A 22838-nucleotide genomic window follows, 5' to 3' on the forward strand; every position below is an offset into this window, starting at 1 on the left:
ACAAGCAGACTGAAACAGCTACAGTGACAGAAGATACATCTTCATGATGAACCTGACCTATACTCAGAGCGGTAGTTACTCTAAATACCAACAAAGAGGGAAAGAGTCTTCAAATCAAGTTGCAATGCTATCTACTCTGTACACAGGGTAGATAGGAACGGGCAACTTAAGACACTGGCTTCCTAAAATGAGGGGGCAATAAAGGCATGAAGTGACTGGCTTACAAGGTTTCAAGAGGGAGCTTAGTTTATGAGGGTTGAGGGGAAGAAAGGGTCCCCATTGAATAGCTATCATCTAGATGGGTCTGGTGAAAGGAGATGGGGATAAGATTCGTAAAATCCAATAGTAAATAACTGTTATCATGACTAATCGCAAATATCACACTTGTAAAAGTATAAGTTTTGTAACAAAAAAGGGGGAGTGGTTAATCTTACAGTCCAGAAACAGGACCCTAGGACCATCAAGCGAGAAGCACACAAGCAGAATGCAGGACCTTATCCAGAGAAGCAGCAGCGCCAGAGATGGAGGCAGAGATGGGGCATGGAGAGCGGGAGCAGCTGAGGACTCTAGATTCATCAACTAAGAAGAGAAAGACTAAGAACTAGTGGCCAGGAGCAGATTTGCAGAATGTGCCCTTTGGAGATGTAAATTATTATATAAGCCTGAGTGGGTTTTTTTGTTTGTGTGTTTTTTAAAACAGCTAAAGTAGATAGAAAGAAATACTTTTATAACTGATGGTATATGGAGGGGATTGTAATTAATGTAATGAAACAAGTTATATGAATGGTTGAATGTGAAACTGATGATGTGCCCTGTAAACTTTCACTCAATCCACAATAAAAATCTTAAATTAAAAATAAAAAAAGTACTAGGAAGAGACAAACAGCCAATTCACAAAAGAAATACAAATGTAAGAAATACTAAATAGAATTATTAAAATAAAATTAGCTATTTTTACAAGTACAATGCTTAAAGTAGGTGAAAATGAGATGGTATAGGTACTTTTCATAAGCTCCTAATGAAACTTTTCCAGCAAACATGATAATATTGCTAAATATGTAATTGTGTAAATACAAGACTTTTACTACAATGGGACAACAACCATCACTGGCAGATACCAAAGACTTAAAGTTAATGGGAAAGATTCAAAACTGAAAAAATTATATCCAGTAATTAAAATTTTCAACTTGGGGAAAGAAATTTTTTGGTGGTGGTGGCAGTTGTAGTTATATGCTGTGGAGTTGGTTCAGACTCACAGTGACTTTGTATATGGTTTCTGAGGCTGTAAATCTTTACAGGAGCAGAAAACCTCATCTTTCTCCTGAGGAACATCTAGTGATTCAAACTCAGCAGTTTTTGTCCCAACTCATTACCCACTACACTACCACAGCTCCTGAATCAGTGTTAATAGTAGAAAAGTCTGTTCCCTCTACTCAAGTTCTAAGACTACTAAGAAACCCACAATTCCACTTCACATAAGAGGAAATGAAATATGAAACTGAGGTATGAGAGAAACCTCAAACACATGGGAAACTTCCAAGATTTGGGAAAGACTTCCAAAAATCTGTAAGGCAGCCAAATGAAACAAACAAAAACCTATACTACCATAACAATGAACAGTTCTATAATCTTATATATGATATTAAAAAAGAAAAGTTGAGAGAATATTTTGGTGAAAAGAAAACTAAAATGGAAAAGATGTTATGAAAACCATTTAGATGCAAACAGTGAAGAAGACAACATTTTCAGCAATGTTTTCCAAAACAACAAACTATATAAGTGAGTTTAAAAAAGTGCATGGACAGGTTAGGAAACAGACACACTATAGTTTGGGAAAGGGGAATGTAAGAACTAGGCAGATGGGAAAACATTTAGGCAGGTTTGCATGGGCTAAGTAAATAGTGGGGCAGAGGTAAACAGTGATGTATGCTCAACCTTGGAACAACAGGGCTCTGTGACACAGGGATTGAGGTATGGTTTGAATGGGTAAAAGAGGGGAAAATATGTTAAGATGCTTGACTGTCTTATGAATCTTGGTTTCCCTTGCCTACTACTGTAAAATAGACAGTTGAGGGAGAAAGGAATAGCCAGAAACACCACAATAGAAAGCTTGTAAGTCCATCTTCAGCCTCTGACTAGAATATCTAAATCGGGCTAGAACTTGCCCAATCAAAGAGGCTTCTTGAGGAACCTTTGCATTGAATAAGACCATAGGTGGAATCCTGATCCCCATCCAGAATCTTCTGAGGTGGGAAATTTCCACTTGAAAAGATAAGCAGACCAGCCTGGAGCAATTAGAGGAACAGAAGATGCTTCTTGAAAGAAAGACCAACAGGAAAAATTAAAAAACAATAAAGGCAATCTGATTGACTCCTACAAGAATAAGCAAGGTATTCACTGGGAAGCTATCAAGGCAAGCAATCAAGTCCCCTCAGAGTAAACCCCTTTCTAAAGTTGAAACTCAAAGGGAATACACAAGCAGGAATGTAATCTTGCTGGTGACCACATCGGTCTACTGATAAGGGGAAGTGGGGGAAAAACAACAATGAAGCTGTGATCTATATCCAACCACATTCAATAGACTCCTGTCAACCTGGATCTCGACCTGCGTGGCTAGCAGTATAGCGAGACCTGAGGACTCTTGAGCACAGGGATAGGGACACAGTCACAGAGGACCAGAGCAGCGAGTGAAGCATCCAGCTGATGTAAAGTGAGGACAGATGCACAAGAATGTCCATACTTGCAAAACAGTACCCATTTGACCTAGCTTCAATGGCTGGATGATCAGAACTCAACTAGAGAAAGAGGAAAAAGAGTGTAATCTGCTACAATTTGATGAACTTGACCTGTACTTATGGATGTAGTAGCTTAAAAGAGGGAACAAATCTTTATAGCAAGGATCATTCCCACCCCCTCTGTACACAGGGTTGACAGGGATGGGCAACTTAGACACTGGCTACCCAAAATTGGGGGGGGGGGGGGGGGCCCCAAAAAAAGGGGGGACATTTTTTAATTTTCAAAAGGGGGCTTAAAAAGGGGGGGGGGGGGGGGAGCCACAACAAAAGTGCGAAGTGACAAGCTTTTAAGTTCTCAAACGGGAGCTTAAATAGAGGGTGCAGAAGAAGGCAGAATTTCCAGTGAGTAGTTTCCAACCTGTCTAAATGGGGCTGATGATAGGAAACGCAGATAAGACTCTTGTGGTTCAATATTGAATAACTGCTATCAGGACTGATTGTGAATGTTGCAAATGTCAAGGTAGATGTTTTGTTAACAAAAGGGAAGGAGTGGTTCATCTTGTAACCAGGTGTGGAGGACCCTGGGACCATTAAGGGAGAAAAGCAGAGTGCGGGATCCTATCCAGCGAAGCAGCAGCGACACCAGAGATGGAGGCAGAGACAATGGCATGGAGAGATAGAGCGGCTGGGGACTCTAGACTCAAGGAGGGAGAGGGGCTGTGTGCTGGCGGCCAGGGGGCTGGCGTGCAAGGCATACCTTAGGGTTGGTTGAATGGTTATATATTCCTGAACGCTTTGGTGTACATACAAAAAACAAAAACAAAACAGAGGGATTGAAAGCAAATGCTGTTGAATGATAATGCATGGAGGGGATTGAAATTGCAAAGAAACAAAATACAATAGAATAAATGTAAAGCTGATGCTCTCCCCTGTAAACTATCACTCAATTTACAAAAACTTAAAAAAATAAATAAAAAACAAAGATATGTCCAGAAAAAAAAAACAGTGCATAGAAAACTATGTTATCTTTCTACTTTATTTTGTCATGAGCTTTTTTGAAGCCCTTTTATATAAGTTTCCAATGGATACAATGGGGAAATTCTTAAAACACACACACAAATTTGGATGTTGTTGTTGTTGTTAAGTGCCATTGAGTCGACTTCGACCCACAGCAACCCTGTATAGGGTTTCCAAGGAGCACTTGGTGAGCTTGAACCACCAATCTTGCAGTTCAAATGACTTCACAGTCTGACGCATTAGCCTCAGCACCACATTAGGTCTCTAAAAATTTGGCTTTTACGTAATATAAATCCATCCAACCAACATAGTTGAAACAATGTTATGCTAAGAAAATAAACTCAGTATTGTATGAGACCGCTGTTGTAGAAAGTTAAGAAAATATTTTCTTGCTAAATGAAACATTCTATGATGGTTATTGGCTGGAAGGGTTGGGAGAAGAGGTGGGAAAGTAATTATTCACAGGCTAGAGGGTAGACACATGTTGATGATGGGGCAAGCAATATATAAGAGGGAGGTTACAAGAGGAAAGATGAAGGTAACAAGAGACACAGAAAGGAGTGCAAGTGTTAAAAGAAACAGGCAAATACTGTTAACTAAGAGTACATGGAGGAGATTGCAATCATTATAATGAAACACAGTATATGATTTGTTGACTGTAAAACCAATGATCTACTCTGTCGACCTTCACTCAAATCACAGTAAGAAGTTAAGAAAGAAAAGAAAATCAGGAGAGTGTTCTAATTAGTGTGAAAATTTCTTCCAACAATTCAACATCCTCCGATTACTCAAATCGTACTTACAACTAACTTAAAGAGACCTTACCTTCACCTTAATGTTACTTACATCAATTTTTCATTTTGATCTATATACATTACCAACAGTAACCATCCTTCAAGAAGCTAGAGAATTAATTTTTGAGAGTAATTTCCAAAAATACCCCAAATATTTCACCAATGTTTAAATTTAGTTTATTCTTTAAAAGCAGTATCCAGACAGGTGTTTTGAATATTTCTCCCCTGCTTTTAATATTGTAAAATATGCCTTTCAAGGATAAAATTGATGACAGAAATTGGTACATACAAATGTGTGGCACATTTGATGTACTATATATATGCATCCCTATTATATCTAAAAAGCATGCACAGCGTCTACAGTCTGTCATGTTAACCCTTTCTAATAGTTATTTGAAGCTGATCAACCTTCAAAACACAAATTTGTTTCCAATGACAGGGATCATAATCCAGGTTCGGGCATTGGCTAGTTATTATCTGAGCTGTAGTAATGGCTCTGTACTGCAAAATGTAATCTTCCCAAATGTCACAGTAAGTTATGAATATCTGAGCAGCCTAATGCACTTTACTAGCCATGAAATGTGAAAATGTAATCTTATTACCTTTTTTATGGTTGTATTTTTTTTGAATAATGTTGCCTAGAAACTGATGTATAGTCTTTTTCTGCATTTTAGCATGATTTGGTCTCCTTTGCTATATAGAACATTTTTCAAAACTCTCCATTTCAACATATTTTAGTCTTGCCCTGAACTTCATAAACTATTTTTATAGCAACCTTCAGGGTGGTATAAGATGTTTTCCATAGGTTATAGTTTAATGTACAATGTCATACATATTTTAAAGCCTATTATTCAAAGAATTCAAATAAACCTTCACAAATTTTGTATTAGAACTTTAATTGGGTGTGATGATTATTTTTCTACTCAACAGTAAGTTAACAAAATGCTTTAAGTTGAAATTTGTCACTATATCTAAATCACTTGTTTTTTCAGAGAGCCAAACAACACAGAGACCAAAAGGATTATTTCCTGTTCAAAGGATATGTAGAAAGAGTAACTTACAAGGAATTTTAATTCTTCAAAGTACAGCTCTGTTTTCCTGAACCATACAGTGAAAATCTGTTAAATTTTTCCTCACAGAAGAGAGAAGACTGAGGTATAGTAGAAATAATGAACACTGTATGAAGGTGGCTTCGGCCTCCAAACAGATAATTTCTATATTTGTAAAATTAGAAAATTTTATCTGCATCTTTCAAATATGCATTAACTTGTTAAAGTGTTAGTCACAAAGTATCCAAATTTCCCCTAAGAATCCATTTTTAAATCAACATGATGCTGTACATATTTACAGTTACTACAAAAAACAATCAACAGGCAACACTAGAGGAAAATTACAGTACTCTGGCACAGACAGCACTATCTCCTGGTTTCTCATTTTCCCACAAGAATAAAATGTTTGAGCTGGGTATATGGAACCCAAGAAAAAACTGACTTCCAAGCTGCCCCAGAATCTACTAGCCTTGTGACCAAGTTCTGACCATTGAGGACAGGCAATGAGTGCAACTTCTCGTTATTGCCCTTAAAAGGAAAGAACTTAGCCTCTGTTTGCAACATTTAGCCTTCTTCCTGTATCAAATGTAAAGAAACCAGGAGCTAGAGTGTCCATCTTGGAATCTAAGCTGGAAAACTATTAAGCCTCGTATCAAAGACAAAATAGCAGAGAGAATACATGGTGGTGGTGGTTATATGCCATGGAGTCCGTTCCAACTCATAGCAACCCTGTACAGGGTTTACGAGGCTGTAAATCTTTATGGGAACAGAAAGCCTCATCTTTCTCCCACAGAACAGCTGGTAATTTTGAACTGCTAACCTTGCAGTTCGCAGCCCGATTTATAACCACTACGCTACCAAAGAGAGTACACAGATTCTGATATAGTAGCTTTGGACCACTTAACTACCCACACTTTCACTTGACAAACAAATAAACTGAAGATAATGTTATTCTTAATCTCTTACTCATAACTGCAGAAAACCTACATTCTAAGTAACAAATTACTAATCAAAAGGCTAAAGGTTCCATTACACACAGAGGTGCCTCAGAAGAAAGGCCTGGCAATCAACATCCATAAACTTCATTACTAAAAACTCTAGGAAACACAAATCTACTCTGATACTCAGTCACCATGAGTCGTAATCAACCTGCTAGCAATTGGTTTTAATATATATGTTAATGCTAATAGCTATATTTTTTCAGAAATAGAAAAAAATTATAATTATCCCACTACATATTACTATTCACACTTTCTATACAGCAACAGGTATTAACTCACCAACACTGTCTGTTTTTATCTACTTCTGAGAGTTGGAGTTATACTCTTAACACATTTAAAAAAGAGAAATCACTGAGAAGCCTATTCCCCATAACTATATTCGTTTTTGTTTGTTCTGCAACCTTTTATTGCGAATTGCGTGAAGGTTTACAGAGATCATTAGTTTTACATTTAACAAATCACAAACTCTGTATCTTCTCAATGATACCAATCTCCTCCATGTAACAACAGTTATCCCACAATTATCCTGTGGTTCTTATTTCTATTCCACCCTCCTTCCCAACCCTTCTCAACTCTGTCATTAAGTAAATCTTTTCTTTTATATCTTGAAAGGTTGACCATTCCATGGTGCACATACCTTACTAGTGCTGTCCCCCTTATATACCTATCTACTGCTTAGCTGAAAATTGGGCCATGTGGTGAGTGCCTTTCCAGACCTGAAGGGTGACCAAGGGCAATAGTCTTTCTGACCAGTAAGCCCAGTCTTTTATTTACAATTGTGGGTTTTCTTCCACATTTTCTCATTCCATATAGGCCCTTCTATTGTGATCCCTTTCAGAGCATCCCTAACTATATTCTTGCTTAAAAGTTTAATACCTGATCTATATATCACAGCAGTGTTGTCTGTCCCTATATTTTCTGGGGTTCCCTTTTGATGTTACACATTAACTTTCCCAGGAAGAGCTTTCATAAACTCTTAGAAAATCAGACCACGATCCAGAAACTATTCAGCTTAGCCTCTCCCAGAACCTTCATTTGATGGAGAAAATAATGTGTTTTCCTTACATTTGACTGATGCTCAGTTTTTCAAAATTAAACGATACACTGTTTATGGATGATAAACTATATAGAAATGATTGACTATACTTTAAAAAGAGTAAAGGAATAATTCACCTCAAAGCAAATGTAAAGATAACTATTCTGGTGAAAGAAAAGGCTTCCAACTTACTGTTTTCTTTCAAACATGATGTTCGGTATATATGGGTGAGTAGCGTAGTGGTTACGAATCGGGCTGTGAACCGCAAGGTCAAGCAGTTCAAAACTACCAGCTGTTCTGAGTAAGAAAGATGAGGCTTTCTGCTCCCGTAAAGATTTACATCCTCGGAAACACTGTTCAGGGTCGCTATGAGTCAGAACCGGCTCCACGACACATAACAACAAACATATTATTAAATGTACAAGCATATTTATATACTTTACACATATACCTTAGGATGTCAAATGCATTTCACAATAAAAAAAAAATTTTTTTTCTTAACAGTACCATGCTGAAGAAGATAATTCCAGTGCATCTAGCATAGGCATACATCAACTCAGTCTAAAAGGTCAAAAGTTACACAAAGGAACTGTCAATAAAATGCACTGTAAATAAATTCACAACCCAAAATTAAAAACACAAAAGGAAATAAACACAGTGTGAGGAAAAGTCAATAAATACTCAAGAAATTTGAATTATAAATTTCTCAGATAAATGATACAAAGAATATTTTATATTATAAAGTCATGCAAGAAAACCTTAGAATGGAAAAAAAAAGGGGGGGTGGGAGGAAAAGCTTATCAAGCTTATTTGAAAAACAATAGCAATTAGAACTTTTTAAATGAAAAGCAATTAAAATTTAAAATTCAATGGGCATACTGAGCAGATTTTAAAGAGGTGACAAGAGAATTTAAAAATAGATACAGAGGGTTGAGCAAATTCCCAGAAGATGACAAAAACTAGGAAACAGAATATATGAGAGTCTGGGACACATGGGGGATAACATGAGAAGGTCCAACACTTGTTTAATAGGAATATTTAATGAGAAAACATTGGGAAGGAGGAGGGAGGTATAATATCCAACTGTAAATAACTGAGACTTTGAGAAATCATTTATGATGTGAATCCCCAAAATTAAAAGCACAGAAGTGTGATGTAGTTCCTACTAGACAGTATTTAACACAATAGATAATGTGATGTTGTTATTGTTAAGTGCCATGAGTTGGTTCAACCCATAGCGACCCTGTATAGGGTTTCCAAGGCGACGGTGGTGAGCTTGAAGTGTCAACCTTGCAGTTCAAACGGCTTTGCAGTCTGGCGCATTAACCCACAGTGCCACACCAGGACTCCAGATAACATGATAGTACAGACTAATTCCAGACTGATTTTGAAAACATTGTGAACTTTCAGATCAAAATATTTCTCGGACTGAAATTTTTGTCTCTACTGAAATTTTATATGTCTGTCAGCATAAAGTGGTATTCTCAATACCAGTGATACAAGTAAGAAAAATTATGAGTTTGATGTACCATATGAAAGGAAAAGCAATAATTTACTACAAATATATCCACAAATACAGTAGAGCATCCAAGGGCAAAGTTATGAAATTTCTTACACATAACCAAAGATCTTAAAGGAAAGGAGTCACTGGATCTGGGGGCTCAGGACCATAGTCTCAGTGGACACCAAGATAGTCCACAAGGACAATCTTCTACATTCACTATAATTAGTAATGACTGGGGTCTTAAAAGCTATGAGCAGAAACCTTAGGTGCCTACAGTGAAGAAACTGAGAACACCTGGGAACAATTAATCCAATGGACCAAGGGATGCAGCTCCCAGGACCCAGAGACCAGAAACAACTAGAAGTGGGAGAAAATGTGTAACAAAACTCAAAACCATAAAAATGACAGGCTGGTGAAACCCTCAAACTATGATCCTTAGTCTTCATTCAGGTCTGGAACTGAACTCACCCCCATGGCTCAATGTTCAGCCAAATAGACAGGTCTATCAGGGAAACAGTAACACTAGAAGGGTGTGCATTCCCTAGAATAATCAACCACGTGAGATGAAATGGGCAGGTTTTACCCAAGGACGAAGTTCAGAAAGATTGGAAGGGAAGAATGGGACTAGGAAACACAGGAAGGTAGTGGGATAAGTGATGTTATACGTGGGGACTGCATTCAGTAACAAGAAACAAAACACTTAGGAATTGTTGAATAGAAAACTGATTGCTCTGTAAACCTTCACTCAACTCACAATAAAAAGTTAAAAAGAAAAGGCAGTAATTTTGTTATGAATTACAATTATTATGTCATTGAAAACAAATATGAATCTGAAAAATATCTCACCCAAAGAAATCCACACTCATATAAGAGACTGAATTATTTCCTAATTATTAGATAATTTTCTTTTTCCAGTTGCCATCAAGTTGATTCTACCTCAAGGTGAACTCATATGTATCAGAGCAGAGCTGTACTCCCTAGAGTTTTCACTGGCTGGTTTTTCAGATTTCCAGACTTTTCTTCTGAGACTACTCTGGGTGGACACAAACAGGCAATCTTTCAGTTAGCTGGTGAGCACATTAACGGTTTGCTCCACCCAGAACTCCTAATATTAGGTGTTGGCAATCACCCACTATTGCCAAATCAGGATCTAATTTGAATTCCAAAGTACTTTCACTCACAACAATGGTAAGATTGGGTAAAACAACTTTCAGCTTATAACAACCCTAGCTCTCCCTTTCCCTTCTAAAATCATTAGTTTTTAAAACTTTATCATGTCTTAGAAATCACAAACATGTATGCTAATTTTTAGAATTTTTTAAAAACAGGTTAAATTTGCTATGCTCTACAGTTGTCATTCCTCTTCTTATTTATACTCATACATTTTAACGGTTCTAAGGCTCTGGTAGCATAGTGGTTACGAATCGGGCTGCGAACCTTAAGGTCAGCGGTTCGAAACTACCAGCCGCTCCGCGGGAGAAAGATGAGGCTTTCTACTCCCGTAAAGATTTACACCCTCGGAAACCCTGTACAGGGTCGCTATGGGTCGGAACCGACTCGACGGCACTTAACAACAACAACAACAACAACAAGGCTCTACCAAAACCTCTCTCTTCTGAGACCCATTATGATCTAAACTAAAATGAACTAGGTTGTGATGAGTTTTTGTGATGTGCTGTCAATCCTAGGCTTGGTGCATGTGATTATGGTCCCATTTTGGAGAGAGGTGCCCCTTGTATCAATGAAGCAGGATATGGGTAGGGTGTACTTGAGTCACCACCTTAATTTCATTGAGGGCATGGTTTGTAGTTAAAATATATGAATGCTCTGGCAAAGTTTTCTCTTGCTCTGGGACTTGCATCTAGCTCATCATCCTCTGGTCGGAATGAACCAGATTTGGGAATTGTAAACTACTACAAGGAGCTCTGGTAGCATAGTGGTTACAAATCGGGCTGCGAACCGCAAGGTCAGCTGTTCGAAACTACCAGCTGCTCTGCGGGAGAAAGATGAGGCTTTCTGCTCCTGTAAAGATTTACAGCCTCGGAAACCCTGTACAGGACTCGATGGCACTTAACAACAACAACATATATCTAGATATGCAAATTAAAGGAATTAAAGCAGACTCCATAGAGTCCTGGAGTGGTGCTGTGGGATAAAGCACTGGACCACAAGGTCAGCAGTTCAAACTCACCAGCTGCTCCTTGGAAAACCTATCGTATGAACTCAACGGCACTTAACAACAACAACATGGTCAATAATGAAAACTTTCTGTTAGTCATCAATGTCCTGGGCGATCACTACCCTTTGAGCTTTTCATCCTTCTTCCACTTAGTGTTTTCTGGGTCTTTCACTATGTATTTGTTAGAAAAAACTTGTAAGAAATAGCTTCAGCAATATCAATTTATTCACATGAACTTTTCATTTCTACTACTATATCTAATCCTTATAGGATAAGGATTCTTTTAAGAGATCAATCAGATATTACACATCTATTTGATAGAGGTAGAAAAGACTAAGTTTATAATAATTCTCAAAACTACAAATCAACTTATCTGACTGGTACCATGAATTTAGTTGATATGGCTTTTCTGGCCAGTCTTAATTTCTACCAAATGATTGGGTTGTTGTTGTTAAGTGCTGTTGAGTCAATTCCGACCCATAGCAAGCCTGTATAGGGTTTCCATGGAGCAGCTGGTAAGCTTGAACCATTGACCTGGCAGTTCAAACAACTTTGCAGTCTGTCACATTAGCCTACAGCGCCACACAAGGACTCCAAATGATTGGGTGGGACCATGCAAATAGGGTGTTCCAGACTCCAACATTGGTACTAATTCACTTGCCAACCTGCTAAGTTTAAAAGAAGTCATCTCAGAAACAGGAATAGTTTACCTGGAACCATCAAAAAACAAGAGCTATGAAATCCCTACCTGGAAAAGTGTTGGCAGCAGCAAGGAGAGAGAGCAAGCAGCTACAGGCTTTTCTGCCCATGAACTGAGTAAAGCTGAGTGCTTACAGGTAGGAGGCTGGCTTGCAGAATGTGCCCTTTGGGCATTTACAGACTGGCTAAAGGAGCTTTGTAACACTTGTCAGATTAGGGCAGAACAGAGGCCCAGGGGCCACCTGGCTAAGAGCCTGAAGACAAGAACAAGGTGTGCCTGCAGTAGGGCAGAGAAGAGGTGTTACTGACTACAGAACTGCTGCATCCTGAGTTGTTTCTGATCCTGTTCACATCCCTAATAAACCCCATAATCGTGAGTATTGTCTACTAGTTCTGTGTAATCATCACACTGGACTGTCGAACCCAAAAGTGAAACCGAGAGTGCCGCAGGAAGGATGGTTGGTATCAGAATACGGCAAAGGATGAAGGGTAAGAAGCATGTCTGATCTCCAGCTCACTGCAATGGGCCTTGGGTGATTTTGAGCTTAATTCTCCTTCCTCCTTGTAAAGTCAGAAATGTCTTCCCTACCATTTTTGTACTAACTCACAATCTCGTGCTTTGCTTTTTGTTTCACTACTAATCTAATACTTAAATTAGATTATTTTGCTGTCAACAGCTAGCTAAAATAAATATTTGAATTTGTGAACTTCATTATCTTTGACAACCTTATACATTTAAGATCAATTAAAAAGAAATCTACCTAACCCAGTAAGATAAACTATTCAAAATGTATGCCTTGCTGGCAATTAAAAGTATCATCTTTGTATTTTATAATTCCCCAAGTACACTGGAAGTTAGCAAATGATCTTTTCTCTCTCATTTTCATTGCAACTCTCAAAAGACCTAGAATTTTTCACTGAGCAACTGCATGTCGAGAAAAGCAGAATTAATCAAAAGAGTTCCATGGCTGAACAGTCAACTATATCTGGAAAGTAATGGACTAAACAGGGACAAAGAGATGCCTTCATGATAAAATTCTCAAAACTTTATCATGCTACTGTGTATCATATATCTCAAAAAGTTAATTCTACCCATTGTGTGCTTTCCCAAACTTATTTGACAATAAAGCCTCTTTTTTAAAAAAAAAAAAAGCATTTTTCACAAGAATAGCATTCTTCAAGACCTACTTTGGAAAACACTGCGCATAACATAATGGAAGCTTATTATTATGGGTCATATCAGGTCTATGTTTTAAGCAAAAATTTAGTGCCATTGTTGTTATTAAGTGGCCTCAAGTTGGTTCCAACTCATAGCAACCCTATATTGAGTTTCTTAGTGAAACTCATCTTTCTCACATGGTGACTGCTGAGCTCCAACTGCCAACCTTATGGTTCGCTGTCTAGTGCTTACCCTACAGAGGCACTGTGTTCCTTTCAAATTTTCAGGTAAAACTGTTTTAAAAAAAATTTTTTTATTTAAGATAAGCTATTTAGTCAAGGAAAAATACATTTTAAATTAAGATTATTTTATGTTGTTGTTAAATGCCTTCGAGTCACGTTTCTGAGGAGCGGTTGGTAGGTTTGAACCATGAAACTGTGGTTTCAGTGCTTATCCTACAGCAGCACACCAGGACTCAGATTACTTTATAGAAGAAAAAAAATATGAACAACAACAAAATCAAACTGATACCACTATCCCTTCCTGAACAATCCCGTTCAAAAGCCATGTAAAATGGATGTGCCCCCACATTAAATCAGGGCTGTTCCACAGTGGTAACTTATGTGACCCCTGAGGCAAAGTCATCAAGGGCTTTGTGTCTCCCTGTGTATCAATGAGGAGTTTGGGTGGCATGGTAGTTAAGCACTCAGCTACTAAATCAAAGGTTGATGGTTTGAACACACCAGTTGCAAAGATGTGATGTCTGCTTCTATAAATATCATACCTTGACAGTTCTACGGTGTCCTATAGCATCGCTAGTTATCAAGATAGATTCAGTCACAATGGCTATGGTTCTGAGGAAAATCTGTCACCACTTGAAAGGACTTCAAAAAGTTTGTTTAGCAATGGATTTGAAAGATAATGAAATGTTTCCACAAACCTTTTGTAGTATAGTGAGGATACTCAAGCATTTCTATAATGATCTCTCTGCAGAGGCAGTGAAGTCCTGCAATGGCTAATATTATATTGCCAGTCACGTAGACAGACTTAGGTAGTCCTCTATCCTTCAGATGACTGCAGCAATGCCAGCCAACATCTTAACTAAAACTTCCTGAGAGACCCTGAATCCATACCATTCCAGCCAAATTGCTCCCAAATTCCTGACACACAGAAACTGTGAGCTGATAAATGTTTATTACTGTTTTAAGCTGCTAACTTTGGAGTCATTTGTTACATAGCTGTTGTTACGTGCTGTCCAGTTGGTCTGACTCATAGTAACCCTGTATAGGGTTTCCAAGGCTTTTAAATCTTTGCAGGAGCAGGAAGTCACCTCTTTCTCCCGTGTAGCAGCTTGTGGGCTCAAACCACGGACCTTGTAGTTCACAGTCCAGTGCTTATCATATGGAGCCACAGCGCTACAGTTACAAATCAAGTACATTACATATTAATTGGGAAATCTTTTATTATTATATATTCTGATCTGTGTTTTTTCTCATTTACTGTAATAATGTAAACCTTGATAATAATATAAACCATGGACCCTTACAAAGTGCCACTTGTGATGTTGTAAGTGCTCCCAAGAAACAGAGAAGGCTCATGACACCACAAGGAAAAGGTGAACTGCTTCATATGTATCACAGAGTGAGGTCTGCAGCTGCATTTGCCTACCATTTCAAGATAAATGAATTCAGCTACAACAGCATGCATGAAAACCTTGCAATTAGTCAGAAACAAGTCATACTGAAACATTCTCATACTGGAAATGCCACTTCTATGTGGGTGCACTCTGTAATACCTCTTACACCAAAAATAAGTGTCCACTGACTATGCTGTCAGTATATCAGAAAGGTTTCCACTTAACACTAGTAAAGTGTTGGGGGTATTCAAAAGTTAAACATGACGTTTTAAATGTGCAGGTAGTCATAGCACCCCTAAGCCCCACAATGTTCAAGGATCAATTATATAAAGAAAAAATTTTTCTAATTAAAGCAAACATACTCTAAGCTTACTTTTGAAGAGATGGATGGATGGATAGATGGATAATATGAGGGGACTTGAAACACATTCATGGTATAATTCTATCATATTTTTATTCTATTTTTTCACAAACTTTTTGAAACTACTTTATATACCTCATATTTGCTCTAGGCTGTATCTTTAATGTTAAAAAATTGCTATTTCTTTCACTTTAATATTTTCTTCAATTGGGCAACAAATAATTATGACCAATTTTGTAGCAGTTTCTTCTATTAAGCTTCACTTAATCAATCACATTGAGACAACTGAACAAAAATCATCCCAGTCACTAAGTTGGTACAATGTATAGGATAACATATTCAATATTCCTTATGAAAGAATGATACTATAGTCAAATCAATTTAGGAAAATCTGCATACTCTATTCTCCCTGGAAATTTCAGAAAAGGCTCTGGCAGACACTGAATTAAAGAATCTATTTAACTTCACTTGACCCATGAGATCAGAGAATCCTTTTGTCACATAAATGTATAATTTACATTTAGTGCAACACTTTTTGGGAAACTGTGCATGTTATCAAACAATAAAAAGTGAAGCAAATTAAATATGGTCAAATATTTATTTGACTTAGATTGTTGCTAAGTGCGGTTGAGACAGCTCTGATTCATAGTGACCTGTATAGAGTTTCTGAGAAGCTGTCAGTGGGTTTGAACTGCTAACCTTGCAGTCAGCAGCCCAGTGCTTATCCTACAGTCCCACACCAGACTTAGATTACGAGTACAAATTCCTAACAGCTGAGACGTTTACCAACATCATTCTATTTCTATGCTCTGAAGAATTCATGGTGGTTTTTTTCCTCCCCCCCGAAGGGTGTCTCCCCTTTGCCAATTGCACTAAATTGTTTCTAAACTGTTAAAACAAAAACCTGTCATTATAATAGCAATGTAAGTCATTTATGTTGTTGTTGAGTGCCATCGAGTCGGTACCAACTCACAGCGACCCTATGTACAACAGAACAATACTTAATAAAAGTCATCAAATGTTGTAGGCACTCATACATCCCCCCACCACTTCCCTAAGCAGCAGGTATTTGCTAATTTACCAGTTTATCTGTCAAGATCAATAACAAGTACATGTTCTCCAGACACACAACTGAATTCACTAAGATACTAATCTTGGATCAATATCACAGAATCATACCACGTTATTGCATTTTATGTGAGTAGTGCACACATCACAAGTTTTTCCAAGCATGCAATCACCTTGTTTGCGCTGTGCACACTACATGTATCTTCACATTATTTATGTGGGTGCGTTATTTGTGGTGAATAAGGTATATTTGTTATTCACTACCATAGAGTCAGGTCCGACTCACAGTGACCCTGCACAGGGTTTCCAAGGCTGTAAATCTTTACAGGAGCAGAAAGCCTCATCTTTCTCCCACGGAACAGCTGGTAGTTTGAAACTGCAGACTTTGAGGTTAGCAGCCTGATTCATAACCACTACGCCCATGGTATAAATCATTATGATTATGTATTTTGTTCAACTTTCCTAAAGTTTTGGTCAGGTATCACACACCTACTTTATTTTGATAACAAAGAGAACATTGTCCACAGCAGTTAACAAAGGCGAAAGGAAAAACTACAGAATATATACAGTATGTTTACTCTGAACCCTCACTGCACATTTTCAATCCTCTCCATTTCAATTCCTCTCTCTTCTATAAACAAATGGACGTAATCTTGTCTTCTCTGGATACCCAAGCACGTACTGCTAAAACCATAATCTCACCCAGATCTATACTAAATAACCAAAACTCCAGTATTCCCTCTATTTATCAATTTCTACCACACAAACTCATGTTTCCCCCCCATGGGACTCTCCTCCTCTTGAAGGAAATAAGGATTTGTTATAAAAGACAGAAAAATCAGCAAAGATTAGAAAAATCCAGAAACACCTACAAACAGGACACATTCAACATTTATAATACACTCCACCTCACAAGAGCAAAACACAATCTTTACAAGTGCACACAAAATAAAAACCAAGGCAGATCAAATCTTGAGTCACAAATCTCAACAAACTTACAATAAATGAAACTATACAGACTAGGTTCCCTGATCACAGAAGAATAAAAGTAGAAATCAACAATAGAAAGCTAACAGAAAATCTCCAAACTTGGAAACTAGAAAATGTACTTCTAAATAATCCAAGGATCAAAGAAATCTCAAGGGAAACAGAGCGATACCATGAACGGATTGAAATGAAAACATAACATATCAAAATCTGTGGTCAACTAAAGCAGTGTTGAGAGGGAAATTTATTACAGTTGTTAAAAAAAGAAAGAATTTGGCATAAATCAATCAACACATGTATAGAACTTATACAATGAAAACTACAAAATACTAATAAAAAATATAGAGGATCTAAACAAATAAATGAAGAGACATACTATGTACATGGATTGGAAGACTTCAGATATTATAGCTGTGAGAGGAAAATGTAGAATAAAACTCAAATTCTTTAAAAAAAAAAAAAAAAAAGGCCAGATTTACTGGACATGTTGAGACTTGAGGAACTCCTAAGACTATCATCCTTTAAACTTTAATACTGATGTCACTCCCAGAGGTCACCTTACAGACTGCCTCATGAAATAAACAATATCAACTGTGAGTACTATGTCCCATTAAAAGAAAATCATCTATGTTTTTACCTAGTTACCCTACAGCAAAAGATGAAAGGTAAAGGAATGGAAATGCAACAACCAGAACAGAAATCATGAGAACGTTGTGAAAAACATTACCTATATCACTGAAAAATGTGTACAGCAATGTCAGCTGATCAAACTTACCAGTCACTCTTCAGAAACACTACGCAGGACCACTCTGAGACAGAACCAACTCAGTGGCACTTGACAAAAACATCAACAGTTTAGTTAATAAACTTTTACCAAAAGTGCATTACTTTTTGTTAATAGTATAGATGCAGTTGCTGCTGTTAAGTGTCATCAAGTCAGTTCCAACTATAGCGACCTTATATAGGGTTTCCTAGGAGTGGTTTTTGGATTTGAACTGCCAACCTTGCAGCTCAAACTGACCTTGTGGTCTAGCACATTATCCTGCAGCACCTTAAATTAATATATAGGCAATCTCCAGGTTGCAAATAAGATCTGTTCCTAACTATGTGGCTAAATCTTTAAGTGGAATTTGTACGTGAGTTCGAACAGGTGAAGAAAGTTATTTAGTCTTACTTTAGTGCAAGAAAAAGCTCAAAGCCTTTGCAATGATTTAAAAGTTATGCATGCAGCAAGTGAAGGTAATTATGAAGTTGAATTTGTTGAGAGTAAGGTAGGCTCAATCGTTTTTTAAAGTGAAAGCAAATTCACAGAACATTAAAGGGCAAGTGGTGTCCTGGTGTGGCATGGTAGGATATGCACTGGACTGCTAACACAAGGTCAGTGGTTAAAACCTAACACCTGCTCCTTGGAAACTCTATAAAGGGTCAATATGAGTCAAAACGACTTAACAGCACTTAACAAAAACAACAAAAGGCACATAGGAGTTGTCTATCACTGAGATCTTTCATAACCCAAGAACTTCCTGTAGATAATAAGCACAATTCCTATCAAAATTCCATCAAGGTTTTTGCCTTTGGAAAATATAAAAATATTATTCTGATATTTATTTGGAAAAGAATAATAAAAGGAATCTTGAGAAAAGAAATGTAAAGTAGGAGAAATCACTTTTATCCAAGACTTATTATATAATAATAGTAATCAAGACACTGTGGATTAGAGGAGGTGTAGACACCTAAAACTTCTCATAAGGTTTCACTGCATAATTTTCAGAAATAGATTGCCAGATTTTTCTTCCTAGCATGCTTCGTCTGGAAATCTCATTGAAACTTCTACACATAGGTGACCCAACTGGTATGTGAAATATTAACTATGTAGATGATAACTACCTTGCTGGACAAAAATGACAAAACCTGAACCACTTACTAATGAAAGTCAAAGAATACAGCCTTCAGTATAAATTACTCTCTACAGTGAAAAAACTCACACATATAAAAAATAAAAATAACTCACAACTGGGCTATAAACAGCATCGTGATAAATGGAGAAAAAATTGAAGTAGTCAACAATTTCATTCTAATCAATAATTAAGCACGATTCATAAAAGTAAAAATGAATTCCATCGGAATTTAAATGTTTCAGTTTCTGAAAGGCCCTAATAACAGAATGAAAAGACAAGCTAAAATGACTAAAAATATTTGCAAATCACATCTTCAATAAAAGAAAAGTATCTAAAATATATGGAGACCTTGGGTGATGCAATCAGTTAATGCAATCAAATGCCAACCAAAAAGCTAACAGTTCACATTCACCCAGATGTGTCTCAGAAGGCTTGGCAATCTACTTACAAAAAAATCACTTTCAAAAATCCTGAGTCTCAGCTGAAGTCGCTCAGCCCAGTCCTTAGGGTTTCCCTGTATCCAAAATCCCCCAGCCACCAAATGCAGATGCCACGTGGAAGTCGGAGCTGCACTTCCGGGGTGGCCCCTCCAGCCAGCCAGGCACCTCAGATTAGAGCTGCCCCCAGGCCAGCCCCAGCCACTTACCGGCTAGCAGCGTTCAGTCCCCACCGTGCCCCCAGGCAGCCAGGTCTGATGGCCCAGATGGCGACCACAGCTGCTGGTGTGGCCATGGGCTCTGCTGTTGGGAATATGCTGGGCCATGCCATCACTGGAGGCTTCAATGGAGGAAGTCAACCTGAGCCCTCAGCAAGGCCTGACATCACTTACCAGGAGCCTCAGGGCGCCCAGCCAGCATACCACCACCAGCAGCAGCAGTTCGGCCCTTGCCACTATGGGATGAAACAATTTTTGGAGTGTGCCCAGAACCAGGATGACCTCAAGCTCTGTGAGGGGTTCAGTGAGGTGCAGCAGCAATGCCCATTTGCAAATGGATTAGCATAATCAAGAAGTTCAAGTTAAAGAAACAGAAAATCATCTTTCCTGACCAAGTTAATTTAGCATACAACTACAATTGTTAGTGTAATGTGTGTGGCACCTGTTAACCCTCTCCTCCCTCATCAAGAGCCCACTTGCTTCACAATCACCATGGAGGAGAGCTTGGAGGTGAAGTTAATTTTGGGGCTGGGCAGAAGTTTGTGAGGCCTCCTTAAACTAGCTGTTGTGATGTAATTGTTTGAATTAATTAGAATAAAGTTATTTTCTTCCAATTTTCTTGTGGTATAAAAAAAATCCTATGAAACAGTTCTACTCTGATACATATGCTGCTACTCTGAGTCAAAATCAACATAATGGCAACTGGAAGGTAGGCTGTTGTTGTGAAGTGCCATCGAAACAATTCCGACCCATAGTGACCCTGTAAAGGGTTTCCCGGAAGCAGCTGGTGAGCTTGAACCACCAACCTTGCAGTTCAAATGATTCTGTAGTCTGAGGCAATAGCCCACAGCACCACACCAGGGCTCTGGAAGGTAGGTAGGTATCTGAAATTTATGAAAACTTTCAACACATAACAGGAAAGAAGCAAACAACCCAATTAGAAAATGTGTAAAAGACATGAACAAATATTTCAATGAAAAAGACACAGATCGTAAACAAGCACATGAAAAAATGTCCAAACTAAAGCTATAATTGTGCAATTATAAGCTGTTGTTAAGCAAAGTTCCAACTCATTGTGACCCTGCATAGGGTTATCTAAGGAGTGACTAATGGGTTTGAAATGCCAACCTTGTAGTTAACAATCCAGTGCTTATCATACAGTTGTTGTTGTTGTTGTTAAGTGCCATCGAGTTGGTTCCGACCCATAGCGACCCTGTACAGGGTTTCCGAGGGTGTAAATCTTTACGGGAGTAGAAAGCCTCATCTTTCTCCCGCGGAACGGCTGGTAGTCTCGAACCGCTGACCTTAAGGTTCGCAGCCCGATTCGTAACCACTACACTACCAGAGCTCTATTAGCCATTGTTGTTGTTAAGTGCTGTGGAGTAGGTTCCACTCACAGTAACGGTTTCCAAGAAGCAGCTGATGAGTTTAAACGGCCTACACCTTGTGGTTTGCGGTCCAGTGCTGATCCTCCAGAGCCACACCAGGAGCCCCTATTAACCACTGGTATTGGTGGTAGTAGTGGTTCCGTGTCATAGTGACCCTGTATAGGGTTTCCGAGGCTGTAAATCTTCACAGGAGCAGGAACTTTTATCTTTCTACCATGAACAGCTGGTAGTTTCAAACTGCTGACCTTGAGGTTACCAGCCCAGGTAACCAATATACATCAGAATGGCTAAAATAATGACAAGAAGAAGAACAGGTGGCTCAACAGCTGAGAGCACTTGGCAAACCAAATCGATCCAGTGGCTATTTAAGAGAAAGACCTGGCTTTCTACGTCCATAAAGATCACAGTCAAGAAAACACTTTGAGGCAGATCTACTCTATTACAGGGGTCACAATGAGTTGGACTTAATAACACTTAACAATAAGAAAACAGTGACAACATTAAATGTTCTGAGGAGGCAGAAAAAATGAATCACTCATATAGTGCTGGTGGGAATATAAAATAGTACAACCACTCTGAAAAATAAGTTGCAGTTTCTTAAAAAGCTAAAGATATTACTACATGATTTATCAATTGCACTCCTTGTAGTAATACAACATACGTTCACACAAAATGTTCACAGCACCTTTTTTCATAATAGTAAAAACCTAGAAACAATACAGATGTACTTCAGTGGGAACACAGTTAAACTGTGGTACATCCATACCAGGAAATGCTCCTCAGCAATAAAAAGAAACCTACTTATACAAACAATAATGTAAATGAATCTCCAGAGCATTGTACTGGGGGGTGGGGAGTTACATACTGTAGGATTCCATTCATGAAAAATTATTAAATGAAATAATTAAAGAAATGCAAAGCAAATTAGTGGCTGACAAGAGATTAAGAAGAAAGGGAGACAGGAGAGGAGTAGTAGGTGTGTCAAGAAAAAGGTCAAGTGAAGCATCCTTGTAGTAATGGAAATATTCTGTATCTTCACTGTATCAAAATCAGTATTATACACTAAAGTTTTACAAGACAATCCCATTGAGGAGAACTGTGTAAAGAATATAAGGAATCTCTTTGATTACTTCCCAGAACTGTATGTGAATCCAGAATTATTTCAAAATAAAAAGTTCACCATACTTCTTCACAAACATGCTGACACAAATAATGTGCACATTATCACAATGTGCACAGAAGGCATAGGTAACTAATGCACAAAGGTGTGTGCAGGTTGCAGAATCCTTGTAACACATGCATTATTTATATGAAAATATAGTTCCTTTTTTTTTTTTTTTAACTGTATGTGAGGTGACATGTAGTCACAGGAATTACTGTTCCAATGATTATTTTCAATTGAAAATAAGAGTACATTACACTAAATGAATCTCTGCTTGGTAGAAAATAAAAGTCATTAAAAAAAAAGGCAATCCTTTGTGACTGCAAGTTCTGAAGCTATCAAAAGACATACAGTCCTAGTTTCTTTTATATTATCTCCTTTTCAACTCCAACCAAAATAAACAAGACTTATCTACTGAACTCTTGCCCTATACCTAAAAAAGGCTAGAAATGTTATACCCAAAAAATTGCATTTATGAAATAGTTTCTGGGTTACATAGGAGAACTATGC

General features: G+C 37.9%; 1 protein-coding gene and 1 pseudogene across 2 annotated transcripts in view; one reads left to right on the top strand and one right to left on the bottom strand.

Moving 5' to 3' along the window:
- Nucleotides 1-22838, bottom strand: part of LRBA (LPS-responsive vesicle trafficking, beach and anchor containing) — a 944588-nt gene that overhangs the window by 837878 nt on the left and 83872 nt on the right. The gene's annotated exons all lie outside the window — the stretch shown is intronic.
- LOC102834344 lies at nt 19671-20126 on the top strand (annotated as a pseudogene).

Source organism: Chrysochloris asiatica, unplaced genomic scaffold (genome assembly GCF_000296735.1).
Source record: "Chrysochloris asiatica unplaced genomic scaffold, ChrAsi1.0 scaffold00155, whole genome shotgun sequence".
NCBI classification, from domain to species: Eukaryota; Metazoa; Chordata; class Mammalia; order Afrosoricida; family Chrysochloridae; genus Chrysochloris; species Chrysochloris asiatica.